Source organism: Triticum aestivum, chromosome 2A, assembly GCF_018294505.1.
Source record: "Triticum aestivum cultivar Chinese Spring chromosome 2A, IWGSC CS RefSeq v2.1, whole genome shotgun sequence".
NCBI classification, from domain to species: domain Eukaryota; kingdom Viridiplantae; phylum Streptophyta; class Magnoliopsida; order Poales; family Poaceae; genus Triticum; species Triticum aestivum.
In genome coordinates this window covers 282,020,276-282,033,943 of record NC_057797.1, presented here as the reverse complement: position 1 = coordinate 282,033,943, position 13,668 = coordinate 282,020,276, and the positions used below count along the sequence as shown (strand labels likewise).

At 41.8% G+C, this 13,668-nt stretch overlaps 1 long non-coding RNA gene across 1 annotated transcript; it reads right to left on the bottom strand.

The window, feature by feature from the left end:
- Positions 1-771: 771 nt before the first annotated feature.
- Positions 772-13,399, bottom strand: LOC123185227 (uncharacterized). Its single transcript, XR_006493232.1, has 3 exons — positions 13,143-13,399; positions 12,850-13,043; positions 772-1,666 (listed from the first exon to the last, which is right to left on the bottom strand). It is a non-coding gene; the product is annotated as an uncharacterized lncRNA (long non-coding RNA).
- Positions 13,400-13,668: the final 269 nt, after the last annotated feature.

Sequence of the window (13,668 nt, the reverse complement as noted above, 5' to 3'; positions counted from 1 at the left end):
TATCAAGCGGCATCAACTTACACAAGGCGAGGCTTCCCTCGTCCCCACGCCAGTCAGAAGGGTCATGGCGAAGAAGATAGGGGAGATCAAACTGCTCCTGAACCCTTGGGTTCCTTGTAACGATGTTATTAGTTGAGTCGAGAATGGTCTTGAATGAACCAGCCCTGCTAGCCGAGGTGATGTGAGAACCCAGAATTATCTTCTAGATCCTCCTGTGTTTAATTGTCAACCCCAGGATCATTGTTGACAACATATTGAAATGGTATCATTGCAGAATATGTAAAAACATTAAATGTAGTATAATTGTCACAAGACATACCTAGTGAGATGTCTCATGACATTTACAATCAGAAAACAACGGAAAGTAAAATGCGTGGTGACTCCATCTCAGTCACAGGCAGTCGATGTAGTCCAGGTGACCTCACTCCTATAGATCGCCATAGTAGTCGTAGTCATCACCTTCGTCTTCATGGAACTCTGTTGTCAACAAAATTATTGCCATGAGTACATTACGTACTCAACATGCCTCCCACGGGGAAGGATCTAATAGCTACATGTGGCTTCAAAGGAAGGCTGTATGGATCATTTGCGTAAAGCTAATTTTGTTTGACAAATAGAGTAGTTGGATAAAAGCAGTTTTAGATGAAAACATGTTTTATCTCCAGAATAACTTTCATCAAGTGAGGATCCTCGATCAACTCACGTCTTTCATAGGTTTCAAGAATAGGGGCAAAGAGGGAATAAGCAAGACAGGTCCTGTATGTCAAGAAAGATTCATGTGTCGTCCATGACCGTGGACACGACTATTCGAATAGTTTTACACTCTACAGAGGTTGTACACTTTACCCACACGACACAATCCCAACTTGTTGCCACTAGCCATCGCTAGCGTAGTACACCATCTGGTATACCGGCAGGGAGATTGTGACGAGGTCTTTGGACTAGATCCCCGAAAGATGTGACATGCCCACCGGGTCTGGCGCACGGAACTGAGAGTACGTCCTCAAACTGGTCCCCCCATCTGTGCTGAGGATACTCCTCGCAAGGCAGCTATCCCATCTGCGGTACGGCGACATCGGCACCTAAGGCTGAATAGCTTACTTGACCAAGCCAGTGCCCATATAGCATGTGGCTGTACTGTTATCACAATCTTCAAATCCAAGACTTATTAGGCCTCATGCGGCACGGACGACTGATTGCCCCCTTCAGCTCGTGAAGGGCAGCCAATCGCTCCTTCAATAGTTGATTCAGCTGTCGCCCACACCAGTATTCAGATGGTAAGTTTCACCCAGAGTAGAAGAGGATAGAGAAGGTCAACAAGGCCAACTTGCCTAGCTCAGCGAGCTCAACAATAAGTTTCAAGTGTCAATGACTCAAAGATCATTCAACAAAGAACCTATAGGGTAATAAGCATGGCTAAGCATTTCTACTCTACCAGAATACTATATAATTCTACTCAGGTGTCAAGTGAATAAGCGACAAGCGGATCAGGGTAATGTGTCAATCGACACGCTAGCTACGAGATAAAATAGCATGCATATAGTAGCCATAAAACACAATGCAATTTTGTAAAACATAGGATAAGTATGATCAAAGAAGGAGGCATGCCTTCATTGTTGAGTCCTTCTTCGTAACCTGTTATCTCCATGTCCAACATCGCCACTCCCTACTCAACGTAACGATAGCAAAAGACAAACAATAAATACCAAAGCAATAGTAAATCCAAATAACATCCAAACAAATTAAGAGCGGATGTATAGCAAGATATCGATCAAGACGGAGATTCCAAAATGAGGTAGCATGATAGGGAGGTAAGGAATATGATAGACCAAGGGACATTGTTGGGTTGAAACGACTAAGGAATGCTTAGCGGTTAAGACTAACGTTCTTTTATGAACTATTAGCGCCCACTACACATCTTGAAAAACTATATAACAAACACAATAGCATCAACACACATGAAAAGGAACCATCCCTTGCATACTACACAATCATAATCATGGCATGATAAAGGTAAAAGTTAACCATAATAAATATTTAGATAGAATCTAAATATTTACAATGGTTATTAATTAGCAAGCAAATATAAACAACAACTATAATAACTCAAAAGGAAGTATTCTATATGACAACCAAACCAACATTATAAGCCATACTAGTTAAGCACTCAAACAACATTCAACAACATGATTTGAAATAATCTAGGTTTAGCCCTAAAACATTATTAAAATAGAATAGGATCAAGTATATCAAACAATTAGCAAGAAACTATACAACAAATAGAACAAAAGGATGAACAACTATCCTAGACATGATATGATTAAGATTAATAATCAACCACAAGTAAATATTGGGATGAATCCAAATATTTATAATGGTTAACAACAAGCAAAGACTAAACCCCAATCATAACAACTATTAGTAAGCATCTCTATAACAATAGCTAAACCATTACTATGGCGAAAGTGAAGGAAATATGCCCTAGAGGCAATAATAAAGTTATTATTTATTTCCTTATATCATGATAAATGTTTATTATTCATGCTAGAATTGTATTAACCGGAAACATAATACATATGTGAATACATAGACAAACAGAGTGTCACTAGTAAGCCTCTACTTGACTAGCTCGTTGATCGAAGATGGTTATGTTTCCTAACCATAGACATGAGTTGTGATTTGATTAACGGGATCACATCATTAGGAGAATGATGTGATTGACTTGACCCATTCCGTTAGCTTAGCACTTGATCGTTTAGTTTATTGCTATTGCTTTCTTCATAACTTATACATGTTCCTATGACTATGAGATTATGAAGCTCCCGTTTACCGGAGGAACACTTTGTGTGCTACCAAACATCACAACGTAACTGGGTGATTATAAAGGTGCTCTACAGGTGTCTCCAAAGGTACTTGTTGGGTTGGCGTATTTCGAGATTAGGATTTGTCACTCTGATTGTCGGAGAGGTATCTCTGGGCCCTCTTGGTAATGCACATCACTTAAAGCCTTGCAAGCATTACAACTAATGAGTTAGTTGCAGAATGATGTATTACGGAACGAGTAAAGAGACTTGCCGGTAACGAGATTGAACTAGGTATGAAGATACCGACGATCGAATCTCAGGCAAGTAACATACCGATGACAAAGGGAATAACGTATGTTGTTATGCGGTCTGACCGATAAAGATCTTCGTAGAATATGTGGGAGCCAATATGAGCATCCAGGTTCCGCTATTGGTTATTGACCAGAGACATATCTCGGTCATGTCTACATAGTTTTCGAACCCGTAGGGTCCGCACGCTTAACGTTTCGATGCCGGTTATATTATGAGTTTATGAGTTTTGATGTACCGAAGGTTGTTCAGAGTCCCGGATGTGATCACGGACATGACGAGGAGTCTCGAAATGGTCGAGACATGAAGATTGATATATTGGACGACTATATTCGGACACCGGAATGGTTCCGGGGGTTATCGAATATATATCGGAGTACCGGGGGGTTACCGGAACCCCTCCGGGGGTTATTGGGCCTCATGGGCCCAAAGTAGTGGAAGAGAATAGGCAGCAGGAGGTGGCACGCAGCCCCCCTTGCCCCAATCCGAATTGGGAAGGGGAAGGGGGCGCGGCCCCCCTTCTCCTTCCTTCTCTCCACCTCCTCCTCCCCCCTTCTCCTAGTTGGAATAGGAAAGGGGGGCAAAACCTACTTGGAGTAGGATTGCCCCCCCCCTGGGCGCGCCTCCTCCTCTTGGCCGGCCCCTCCTACTCCACTCCTTTATATACGTGGCCAGGGGGCACCCCATAGACACAACAATTGATCTCTTGATCTCTTAGCCGTGTGCGGTGCCCCCTTCCACCATAATCCACCTCGATCATATCGTAGCGGTGCTTAGGCGAAGCCCTGCGACAATAGAACATCATCATTGGCACCACGCCGTCGTGCTGACGAAACTCTCCCGTGAAGCTCTACTGGATTAGAGTTCACGGGACGTCATCGAGCTGAACGTGTGCTGAACTCGGAGGTGCCGTGCGTTCGGTACTTGGATCGGTCGGACCGTGAAGACGTACGACTACATCAACCGCGTTGTGATAATGCTTCCACTTTCGGTCTACGAGGGTACGTAGACAACACTCTCCCCTCTCGTTGCTATGCATCACCATGATCTTGCGTGTGCGTAGGAATTTTTTTGAAATTACTACGTTCCCCAACAGTGGCATCAGAGCCAGGTTTTATGCGTTGATGTTATATGCACGAGTAGAACACAAGTGAGTTGTGGGCGATATAAGTCATATTGCTTACCAACATGTCATACTTTGGTTCGGCGGTATTGTTGGATGAAGTGGCCCGGACCGACATTACGCGTACGCTTACGCGAGACTGGTCCTACCGACGTGCTTTGCACACAGGTAGCTGGCGGGTGTCAGTTTCTCCAACTTTAGTTGAACCAAGTGTGGCTACGCCCAGTCCTTGCGAAGGTTAAAACAACATCAACTTGACAAACTATCGTTGTGGTTTTGATGCGTAGGTAAGAATGGTTCTTGCTAAGCCCGTAGCAGCCACGTAAAAACTTGCAACAACAAAGTAGAGGATGTCTAACTTGTTTTTGCAGGGCATGTTGTGATGTGATATGGTTAAGACATGATGCTAAATTTTATTGTATGAGATGATCATGTTTTGTAACCGAGTTATCGGCAACTGGCAGGAGCCATATGGTTGTCGCTTTATTGTATGCAATGCAATCGCCTTGTAATGCGTTATTTATCACTAAGCGGTAGCGATAGTCGTGGAAGCATAAGATTGGCGAGACGACAACGATGCTACGATGGAGATCAAGGTGTCACGCCGGTGACGATGGTGATCATGAAGGTGCTTCGGAGATGGAGATCACAAGCACAAGATGATGATGGCCATATCATATCACTTATATTGATTGCATGTGATGTTTATCTTTTATGCATCTTATCTTGCTTTGATTGATGGTAGCATTATAAGATGATCTCTCAGTAAATTTCAAGATAAAAGTGTTCTCCCTGAGTATGCACCGTTGCCAAAGTTCATCGTGCCCAGACACCACGTGATGATCGGGTGTGATAAGCTCTACGTCCATCTACAACGGGTGCAAGCCAGTTTTGCACACGCAAAATACTCAGGTTAAACTTGACGAGCCTAGCATATGCAGATATGGCCTCGGAACACTGAGACCGAAAGGTCGAGCATGAATCATATAGTAGATATGATCAACATATTGATGTTCACCATTGAAAGCTACTCCATTTCACGTGATGATCGGTTATGGTTTAGTTGATTTGGATCATGTGATCACTTAGAAGATTAGAGGGATGTCTTTCTAAGTGGGAGTTCTTAAGTAATATGATTAATTGAACTTAAATTTATCATGAACTTAGTACCTAATAGTATCTTGCTTGTCTATGTTTGATTGTAGATAGATGGCCCGTGTTGTTGTTCTGTTGAATTTTAATGCGTTCCTTGAGAAAGCAAAGTTGAAAGATGATGATAGCAATTACATGGACTGGGTCCGTAACTTAAGGATTATCCTCATTGTTGCACAGAAGAATTATGTCCTGGAAGCACCGCTGGGTGCCAGGCCTGTTGCAGGAGCAACACCAGATGTTATGAACATCTGGCAGAGCAAAGCTGATGACTACTCAATAGTTCAGTGTGCCATGCTTTATGGCTTAGAATCGGGACTTCAACGACATTTTGAACGTCATGGAGCATATGAGATGTTCCAGGAGTTGAAGTTAATATTTCAAGCAAATGCCCGGATTGAGAGATATGAAGTCTCCAATAAGTTCTATAGCTGCAAGATGGAGGAGAATAGTTCTGTCAGTGAACATATACTCAAAAATGTCTGGGTATCATAATCACTTGACTCAACTGGGAGTTAACCTTCCTGTTGATAGTGTCATTGACAGAGTTCTTCAATCACTGCCACCAAGCTACAAGAGCTTCGTGATGAACTATAACATGCAAGGGATGGATAAGACTATTCCCGAGCTCTTCGCAATGCTGAAAGCTGCGGAGGTAGAAACCAAGAAGGAGCATCAAGTGTTGATGGTCAATAAGACCGCCAGTTTCAAGAAAAAGGGCAAAGGGAATAAGAAGGGGAACTTCAAAAAGAACAGCAAGCAAGTTGCTGCTCAGGAGAAGAAACCCAAGTCTGGACCTAAGCCTGAAACTGAGTGCTTCTACTGCAAGCAGACTGGTCACTGGAAGCGGAATTGCCCCAAGTATTTGGCGGATAAGAAGGATGGCAAGGTGAACAAAGGTATATGTGATATACATGTTATTGATGTGTACCTTACTAGAGCTCGCAGTAGCACCTGGGTATTTGATACTGGTTCTATTGCTAATATTTGCAACTCAAAACAAGGACTACGGATTAAGCGAACACTGGCCAAGGACGAGGTGATGATGCGCGTGGGAAATGGTTCCAAAGTCGATGTGATCGCGGTCAGCACACTACCTCTACATCTACCTTCGGGATTAGTTTTAGACCTAAATAATTGTTATTTGGTGCCAGCGTTGATCATGAACATTATATCTGGATCTTGTTTGATGCGAGATGATTATTCATCAAAGGATAATGGTTGTTCTATTTATATGAGTAATATCTTTTATGGTCATGCACCCTTGAAGAGTGGTCTATTTTTAATGAATCTCGATAGTAGTGATACACATATTCATAATGTTGAAGCCAAAAGATGCAGAATTGATAATGATAGTGCAACTTATTTGTGGCACTACCGTTTAGGTCATATCGGTGTAAAGCGCATGAAGAAACTCCATATTGATGGACTTTTGGAACCACTTGATTATGAATCACTTGGTACTTGCAAACCATGCCTCATGGGCAAGATGACTAAAACGCCGTTCTCTGGTACTATGGAGAGAGCAACAGATTTGTTGGAAATCATACATACATATATATGTGGTCCGATGAATGTTGAGGCTCGTGGCAGATACCGTTATTTTCTCACCTTCATAGATGATTTAAGCAGATATGGATATATCTACTTGATGAAACATAAGTCCGAAACATTTGAAAAGTTCAAAGAATTTCAGAATGAAGTTGAAAATCATCGTAACAAGAAAATAAAGTTTCTACGATCTGATCGTGGAGGAGAATATTTGAGTTACGAGTTTGGTCTACATTTGAAACAAAGCGGAATAGTTTCGCAACTCACGCCACCCGGAACACCACAGCGTAATGGTGTGTCCGAACGTCGTAATTGTACTTTACTAGATATGGTGCGATCTATGATGTCTCTTACTGATTTACCGCTATCATTTTGGGGTTATGCTTTAGAGACGACCGCATTCACGTTAAATAGGGCACCATCAAAATTCGTCGAAACGACGCCTTATGAACTGTGGTTTGGCAAGAAACCAAAGTTGTCGTTTCTTAAAGTTTGGGGCTGTGATGCTTATGTGAAAAAGCTTCAACCTGATAAGCTCGAACCCAAATCGGAGAAATGTGTCTTCATAGGATACCCAAAGGAGACTGTTGGGTACACCTTCTATCACAGATCTGAAGGCAAGACATTCGTTGCTAAGAATGGATCCTTTCTAGAGAAGGAGTTTCTCTCGAAAGAAGTGAGTGGGAGGAAAGTAGAACTTGATGAGGTAACCATACCTACTCCCTTATTGGAAAGTAGCTCATCACAGAAACCGGTTCCTGTGACGACTATACCAATTAGTGAGGAAGTTAATGATGATGATCATGAAACTTCAGATCAAGTTATTACTGAACCTCATAGATCAACCAGAGTAAGATCCGCGCCAGAGTGGTACGGTAATCCTGTTCTGAAAGTCATGCTACTGGATCGTGATGAACCTACGAACTATGAAGAAGCGATGGTGAGCCCAGATTTCGCAAAATGGCTTGAAGCCATGAAATCTGAGATGGGATCCATGTATGAGAACAAAGTGTGGACTTTGGTTGACTTGCCCAATGATCGGCAAGAAATTGAGAATAAATGGATCTTCAAGAAGAAGACTGACGCTGACGGTAATGTTACTGTCTACAAAGCTCGACTTGTTGCGAAAGGGTTTCGACAAGTTCAAGGGATTAACTACAATGAGACCTTCTCACCCGTAGCGATGCTTAAGTCTGTCCGAATCATGTTAGCAATTGTCACATTTTATGATTATGAAATTTGGCAAATGGATGTCAAAACTGCATTCCTGAATGGATTTCTACAAGAAGAGTTGTATATGATACAACCGGAAGGTTTTGTCGATCCAAAGGGAACTAACAAAGTGTGCAAGGTCCAGCGATCCATTTATGGACTGGTGCAAGCCTCTCGGAGTTGGAATAAACGCTTTGATAGTGTGATCAAAGAATTTGGTTTTGTACATACTTTTGGAGAAGCCTGTGTTTACAAGAAAGTGAGTGGGAGCTCTGTAGCATTTCTGATATTATATGTGGATGACATATTGTTGATTGGAAATGATACAGAATTTCTGGATAGCATAAAGGGATACTTGAATAAGAGTTTTTCAATGAAAGACCTCGGTGAAGCTGCTTATATATTGGGCATTAAGATCTATAGAGATAGATCAAGATGCTTAATTGGACTTTCACAAAGCACATACCTTGACAAAGTTTTGAAGAAGTTCAAAATGGATCAAACAAAGAAAGGGTTCTTGCCTGTGTTACAAGGTGTGAAGTTGAGTAAGACTCAATGCCCGACCACTGCAGAAGATAGAGAGAAAATAAAAGATGTTCCCTATGCTTCAACCATAGGCTCTATCATGTATGCAATGCTGTGTACCAGACCTGATGCGTGCCTTGCTATAAATTTAGCAGGGAGGTACCAAAGTAATCCAGGAGTGGATCACTGGACAGCAGTCAAGAACATCCTGAAATACCTGAAAAGGACTAAGGATATGTTTCTCGTTTATGGAGGTGACAAATAGCTCATCGTAAATGGTTACGTTGATGCAAGCTTTCACACTGATCCGGACGATTCTAAATCACAAACCGGATACGTGTTTACATTGAACGGTGGAGCTGTCAGTTGCTGCAGTTCGAAACAAAGCGTCGTGGCGGGATCTACGTGTGAAGCAGAATATATAGCTGCTTCGGAAGCAACACATGAAGGAGTCTGGATGAAGGAGTTCATATCCGATCTAGGTGTCATACCTAGTGCATCGGGTCCAATGAAAATATTTTGTGACAATACTGGAGCAATTGCCTTAGCGAAGGAATCCCGATTTCACAAGAGAACCAAGCACATCAAGAGACGCTTCAATTCCATCCGGGATTTAGTCTAGGTGGGAGACATAGAAATTTGCAAGATACATACAGATCTAAATGTTGCAGACCCGTTGACTAAGCCTCTTCCACGAGCAAAACATGATCAGCACCAAGGCTCCATGGGTGTTAGGATCATCACAGTGTAATCTAGATTATTGACTCTAGTGCAAGTGGGAGACTGAAGGAAATATGCCCTAGAGGCATTAATAAAGTTATTATTTATTTCCTTATATCATGATAAATGTTTATTATTCATGCTAGAATTGTATTAACTGGAAACATAATACATGTGTGAATACATAGACAAACAGAGTGTCACTAGTAAGCCTCTACTTGACTAGCTCGTTGATCGAAGATGGTTATGTTTCCTAACCATAGACATGAGTTGTCCTTTGATTAACGGGATCACATCATTAGGAGAATGATGTGATTGACTTGACCCATTCCGTTAGCTTAGCAGTTGATCATTTAGTTTATTGCTATTGCTTTCTTCATAACTTATACATGTTCCTATGACTATGAGATTATGCAACTCCCGTTTACCGGATGAACACTTTGTGTGCTACCAAACGTCACAACATAACTGGGTGATTATAAAGGTGCTCTACACGTGTCTCCAAAGGTACTTGTTGGGTTGGCGTATTTCGAGATTAGGATTTGTCGGTTATATTATGAGTTTATGAGTTTATGAGTTTAATGTTTCGATGTCGGTTATATTATGAGTTTATGAGTTTTGATGTACCAAAGGTTGTTCGGAGTGCCGGATGTGATCACGGACATGACGAGGAGTCTCAAAATGGTCGAGACATGAAGATTGATATATTGGACGACTATATTCGGGACACCGAAATGGTTCCGGGGGTTATCGAATATATACCGGAGTACCGGGGGGTTACCGGAACCCCCCCGGGGGTTATGGGGCCTCATGGGCCCAAAGTAGTGGAAGAGAATAGGCAGCAGGAGGTGGCGCGCAGCCCCCCTTGCCCCAATCCGAATTGGGAAAGGGAAGGGGGCGCGGCCCCCCTTCTCCTTCCTTCTCTCCACCTCCTCCCCCTTCTCCTAGTTGGAATAGGAAAGGGGGGGAAAACCTACTTGGAGTAGGATTGCCCCCCCTTGGGCGCGCCTCCTCCTCTTGGCCGGCCCCCTCCTCCTCCACTCCTTTATATACGTGGCCAGGGGGCACCCCATAGACACAACAATTGATCTCTTGATCTCTTAGCCGTGTGCGGTGCCCCCTTCCACCATAATCCACCTCGATCATATCGTAGCGGTGCTTAGGCGAAGCCCTGCGACGGTAGAACATCATCATCGTCACCACGCCGTCGTGCTGACGGAACTCTCCCATGAAGCTCTACTGGATTAGAGTTCACGGGACGTCATCGAGCTGAACGTGTGCTGAACTCGGAGGTGCCGTGCGTTCGGTACTTGGATCGGTTTGACCGTGAAGACATACGACTACATCAACCGCATTGTGATAACGCTTCCGCTTTCGCTCTACGAGGGTACATAGACAACACTCTCCCCTCTCGTTGCTATGCATCACCATGATCTTGCGTGTGCGTAGGATTTTTTTTTTGAAATTACTACGTTCCCCAACAGAAAGCTTATTAAACAACTGAATAATAGGACATGTTCGATACAAGGCATGTGAGGGAAGAATTATAAAGATTTCTTAACTAACAACGCAAGCATCAAACATGCAAGTTATCATGAGAAGATGTTAAACTAGGACATGGTCTTACTACTACTAAAGAACAACTAATACTCAAGTAACCAATAGCAATAAGGTTACCACTTCATGCTTAAGTACTAGAGCAAACTATGCATCTAAGTATACAAGGAAGACACATCTAACATGAAAGGTAAACTATCATAAACATGAGATGAGCTATTGCAACAAGTATACAACACTCATAATACTGATGTGAGACAAGTCAAACATATAAGATCAACACAAGTACAACTATAACGCAACTTGGTTGATAACAACTAGCCTAAATATCAAGCATGATATTATCACACAACACTAGCACGGCATTTATGATGGACAAACACACTAAGGAAGCATACCAAGCATGCAGGCAAGTAAACAACTAGATCATGCCATCGCAAACATTAGGCATTGTACCATACTAGCATGAGTAACAAAACAACATGCATTTCTATTTATCACATCCAACACTTGCAATACATAAATAAACAACTAGGCATCATACTAGATGTGAATTGGTACACACATGCTATGCAATCTAGTTATGCAATCACAACAACATGGCACGATACTGATCAAGCAAGAAGTTATTTAATAAAAGAAAGTACGAGGTCAACAAACTAGTATCATGTGAATCATCTCAATGAAGGCTAATCATATGTGCAATCACACGGTAGTCCATACTAGCAATGCTATAACACATGCATGGTAGGAGACAATTAAACAAGCATTCTACTTGAAGCAATTGTTAACATGGCATGGCAATAAAATAAGATAAATAAACACACACCAAACAATTATCAAAAGTAATAAACAAGGTTATGCCATAAGAATAAATTATATATAGCAATACAACTATATATGAACCATATCATAAATCAACTATCCATATAATCTTGGATAACAAAAAAACAAGAGGTGTCATGATTTCAAATCAATACAACAAACATGTGACATGATTGAAAATGAAAAGGTAAACCATATTTAAGTCATCGACATGCTAAACAAAATAAATGAAAATGATCAAACATGAACTATTCCGTAATAAATCAAGCAAAGCTTAGAACAATCTTACATTTACATACACATGGTAATAAATCGCAAAACCTAGTATATATATTGGCATGACATATGACTTCCTACCGCATGAAACAAAAATATCATCATGAACATCATCCTAGAGCATGACATGACTTTAATCCCTAGATCACACATGCAACATATTTGAGAATGATTCTAGAAGCCATAGCTAACATATTTGCATGCTATTAGAATTACAATAATTAAACAACACATCAACAATATCTACTCAATCATACAAAATCTAGATAAAAATACAAGGAATAAACATGACAACAACTCAAAAATTAGTGCGCATGCATAGAATAAAGAATACATACTGCCACAAATTATGAAGCCGAAACAACGTACAACTATATCAACAATTTAACAAAAGTAAAATAAATCTAGTAAAGTGTATTTTAAGCCTAACATTAAGAAATAATTAGGAGCGACTCCTATGGATAGGCGGAGACATCGAAAAATAGCATCTCAATAGAAAGTTCATCTGACACAAAACACCCTTGTTGTATGTACAAAAACAACGACGCTAACACCTATGATAAAACTCGGTTGATGGACGTGTGAACTAACTCCACCAACTGGTTACTATGACCATGGGAAACATCTCTTCTATTGAGTACAATGTCACCCGAGGAACAGAAGTATGTGGACATGACGATGGCATCCGTTCATGCATCAATGCGGTCAACATAGAAAGTGGATGAATAATGATGTCTACATGATACACTAGATGATGCTGAGAACGTGTACAACAGGAATTTGATAGGGGCTCACCAATTTTGATGGGATGGTGCGATGAACTTGACGAACAGTGTATACGGACTTGCAAAATTCTCCGCGTGTGGTCAATGGATCGCGTTCTTTCTTCTCTGAATGGAGCTGCGACATGGAGCAGAATATTTTGGCGCGAGGACTCAAATAGGGATCGCCTAAATCACCGGGATAGAGCACCGGCGTCCATGTAGCTGCTGTAGTTCAAGCAGAGTTCTTCAAAGAATTAGGAACGGAGAGCGAGGGGTTGCTAGGGGATTGGAAGAGGAGGTGGAGGCGCACATGTAGGTACTCACAAATTTGGAAACGGTGAAGAACTAAACAATTTAGACCAGGGAATGTTTCTCCTGTAGGTTTCCTTTTCCTCTTGTTTGTGTGCATGTAGGTGTGCGTGGGTGGAGAAAGAGATGAAGCGCTTGAGGCACGGCTTTGGGAGATGAAGTGGAGAGAAATAGGCACAAGGAGGAGTCAAAGAGATGGAATTAAAGGAGAAGGGCAGGAGGCAGCATTTATGCGTGGATGTTTCACTTCCTGTGACGTGAGAACGTACACATGAAGGATAGAGGAGGGGTTTCCAACATGGCTATACGTTTCCTCTTCTGTGCACCTTTTCTCTTCTCTTCTCTGTACTTGTGTGCACGTGTACGTATGGACATGAAGCGCTCCAATGGTGTGACTCTAAGAGACGGGCCTATTTGGACAAAGCCCATGGGAGGAGGATGAGAGTAGGGAAAAAGAAGAAAAGAAATACAATAGATGGGCTAAGCCCATTTGACTTGATAAAGGAAAAGTAAAATAGTGGGCTGAACCTAGGAAAGAGAA